Source organism: Gossypium hirsutum, chromosome A07 (genome assembly GCF_007990345.1).
Source record: "Gossypium hirsutum isolate 1008001.06 chromosome A07, Gossypium_hirsutum_v2.1, whole genome shotgun sequence".
NCBI classification, from domain to species: Eukaryota; Viridiplantae; Streptophyta; class Magnoliopsida; order Malvales; family Malvaceae; genus Gossypium; species Gossypium hirsutum.
In genome coordinates this window covers 34032199-34035920 of record NC_053430.1, presented here as the reverse complement: position 1 = coordinate 34035920, position 3722 = coordinate 34032199, and positions in this window count along the sequence as shown.

Genomic DNA, 3722 nt, shown 5'->3' with positions numbered 1-3722 from the left:
TATATTAATAATTTTTAGACTTTGCTTATTAGAGTGAATAATAAATTAAAAGGGACTAAAATATTGATTATATGTAATTAAAAGGGTTTCAAGAATAATGACTATAAATGCCATGCGAGGAGGAGCTAAGTATAAAGGGAATCAAATGAGAGACAAACAGTTAAGTGAGATGATTGAGAAGAAAGTGACAGAAGCCAAGCAAGTTTGTGAAGCAGATGAGACATCTAATGAATGCAAAGGAGAGGAAAGTGACAGAAGCCAAGCCAGTTTGTGAAGGAGATGAGACATCTGATGAATGCAAAGTAGCTTGGGATGAAGTTGAAGAGGTAAGTCAAGCCAAGGCTGATCTAAGGCTTAGACTTGAAGTTGAAAAGAAAGATCATTTAGAATCTTTCTGTCTGGAAAATCCTGAGACTGAAGAGTGCAGAGTTTACGATGATTGATGAAGGAATTCAAACTTTCCTCAATACCCTTTTTGTTGATCTTGTTTTATGGATGTGTCAGTGTCCATTTCTTTTCACAGGGTTATTGCTGCTACTAGTGTAGTGTATGGTATGAATTTGTCTTTGTTAAGCTACTTCTGTTTTAGATTGAAAAACTGGATTAACAGAGCTGATCAAGCTCCTTTTATGTTGTAAACACTTAAATTTTAAACATTTTTTTCCTCTTTCCAGTCTTCTCTTGAACATGAAAAACCCTTTTGTTAAGACAACTTTCACTAATAACTGACAACACTCAGAAAAGCAAACAAAGGACAAAGACATTTCAGAACCAATATGTAGAATTAAAACATCAATAGCACAAGTCAACCAAAACTCAAACACCAAGTAAGAACAAACAACACCAGGACATGGAAATACCAATAATAGCATAGAGAACTCAATAAAACAGAACAAATATCAACATCAAGCCATGAAAATACTTCCCTTCAAATGGCAACCTTACTTAATACATCTGCTATCTCATTTCCCTGAAAACATTTGACCAGCTGACTGATCCAGTTAATACAACAAAATTCCATCCTCTTAAATATAATAAGCATCCCTCAAAATTCTAACAAATTCTCATCTATTACCCTTAGCAAGACCACTAGTGAAAATAAATTAAACAAAAATAAAAAACACAGTGCTTTATATAAATAGCTCTTAAGACAAACAAATGAACCTTTACTCTCTCATTCTAACTTAGAATGTGCTACCCCACAAGTTTCGATGCATACAACCAAATAAACTAAAACAAAACAAAAAAACCTTACTTATTAGATTTTCAATGGAAACTAACAAAAATCCCATAAACACAGCAAAAATCACCCCTAAAAAACCTTACTTGTTTTGAAGAATGGAGGATTTTAGGTTTAGAAGCAGCAACAGAAGAGCAATGCCTAGAGGATGCTGTGGAAGTAGAACCCTTTGGCGTACGAGATCTTTAAACAAATTCCCAGCTGTCCTTAGAAAAAAAACACAGATTGTATAGATGGGGTAAGTGGGTAAAAGTGAAAAGAAATAATAAATTTGATTCTTTGTATTGAAATGTTCGAGAGAGTGAAAGCTTAAGAGGGAGAATAGAAGAAGAAGAAGGAGAAAAGTTACCTGGATGAGAAGAAAATGGAAGATGAACGACGCACTGACTTTGGAAAATATCTTACAGGAAAAAAATTTGTAAGACATTTTACATAAAAAGCAAGTAATTTTACCCGTGTTCCTGAAAATGTTTTCCTGGTTGCCAAACGGTGCCTTAAATTGTGTTTTCGTAAAGTAATAGATCCCAATTGAGCTATGGCCGATAAGGTTAAGAGTAATGCGCCTGCTCTCGCGTAAGGGACAGCGCCATCTAATTCTAGACCCGAAACGGGTAGTCAGAGAAGAGAGGCTAAAGAAGCCTTCTTCCAAATGATGAACGAATGGTTCACTCAATACATTCGTACAAACCCGACTGCTCAGCAACCTTCACCCCCAACTATTCTTCAACAAATCCCTATTATTCCTCAAGTTATAGATCCGATACTGTTGAATAAGCCTCTAATTGACAAGATCTGCAAACACAGAGTTGAAGAGTTCAGAGCTAATGATGATGATGATGCTGAGAGAGCTGAGTTTTGGCTCGAAAATTTGATTCGAGTATTCGATGAATTGTCTTATACTCCTGATGAATGTATTAAATGTGTTGTATCTTTGCTAAGAGACAACACGTATCAATGGTGGAACACGTTGATATCTGTGGTTTCGAAAGAACGGGTTACTTTGGAGTTTTTTCAATCCAAATTTTGAAAGAAATACTTCAGTCATATATTTCTCAATCAAAAGCACAAAGAGTTTTTAGAATTAAAATAAGGTTGAATGACTATAACCGAGTATAAAAGAGAATTTGTATGGTTGAGCAAGTATGCCAGGAAATATGTTTCTACTGAAGAGATTATATGTAAGCGGTTCATTGACAGGTTGAACGAATATATAAAACTACTAGTTGAAATTCTAGAGTTGAAAGGATTTTTCGTTTTGGTTGAAAAGGCTTGTAAAGTCGAGGATCTTAGAAGTTATGTCTTTGCGTGCACCTATGGCATAGGCTCTAGCTGGAGCTCTAGCTTCGGCCTCACTGCTATGTTTCGAGTCACATTCTTACTACCGGACCCATTCCTGGCATTTCTCGAGGGTCATCCCCTAGAAGTTGTGCCACTCGGTCTTAGACTCTGAAATCTTTCTTTTTCCATCATCTCGAGACAATCCTTAATAAAGTGGTCTAAAGAACCATATTTAAAACAAGATCATTCACTCAATTTACAGTTGCCAGAATGATGTCTACCACATTACGGACATTCAGCCTTGGAAGGTTTAGTGTTACCCACACTTGCCGCAGACGTAGCCTGAGATTTAAAACCCAAATTCTACTTTCTACGATTCCCGTATGAGTGTCCAGCTGACACAAGTGAATGAGAATACATCTCTCTAAATTTCTTAGACAAAGATGGCAATGACTTACTCATGTACCTCTTCCTTGTTCTCTTGCATCAGACTCGGCCTTCTTCCTCTTTTTAAGTAAGTCTTCGACTTTGTAACCCCGTTCAACAAGTACCACAAATTCTTTCAACTCGAGAATACCCACTAATGCCTTAATATCCTCATTGAACCCATCTTCAAATATTTTACACATCTTAGCTTTAGAGGGTACACACTCCAAAGCATATTTGCTAAGTCTGACGAATTCTCTCTCATATTCACTGATTGTCATACAACCCTGTTTCAATTTTAGGAATTTCTTATGCTTCTGTTTGATGAATCTTTCACTAATGTATTTCTTTCAAAATTCCTCTTGAAAGAATTCCCAAATAACCCTCTCTGGTAGTACTACAGATATCAGCGTTTTCCACCTCAACAGGGATATAGCACATTTCAAGCACTCCTCGGGTGCACATGATAATTCTTCAAATACCTGTATTGAGTTCTCTAACTAGAACTTAGCTCTTTTAAGGTCATCGTTAGCATTTGCCCTAAATTCCTCAGAACCTTGTTTTTGAGTTTTGTCAACAGGTGTTCTAGCAAACCTCATAAAATCCATATGTTAAGGCATCACAGATGTAGGTTGAGGATTTGGGGGAGGTGAGGGAGGTTGAGCATTCGGGTTCGTTCGAAGAACTCCATATATCATGCATTCATCATGTGGAGAAAGGCCTCTCTGCCTCCTTCTCCTCTACTGACAATTTCGACCCTACTTTCAGATGACATTGC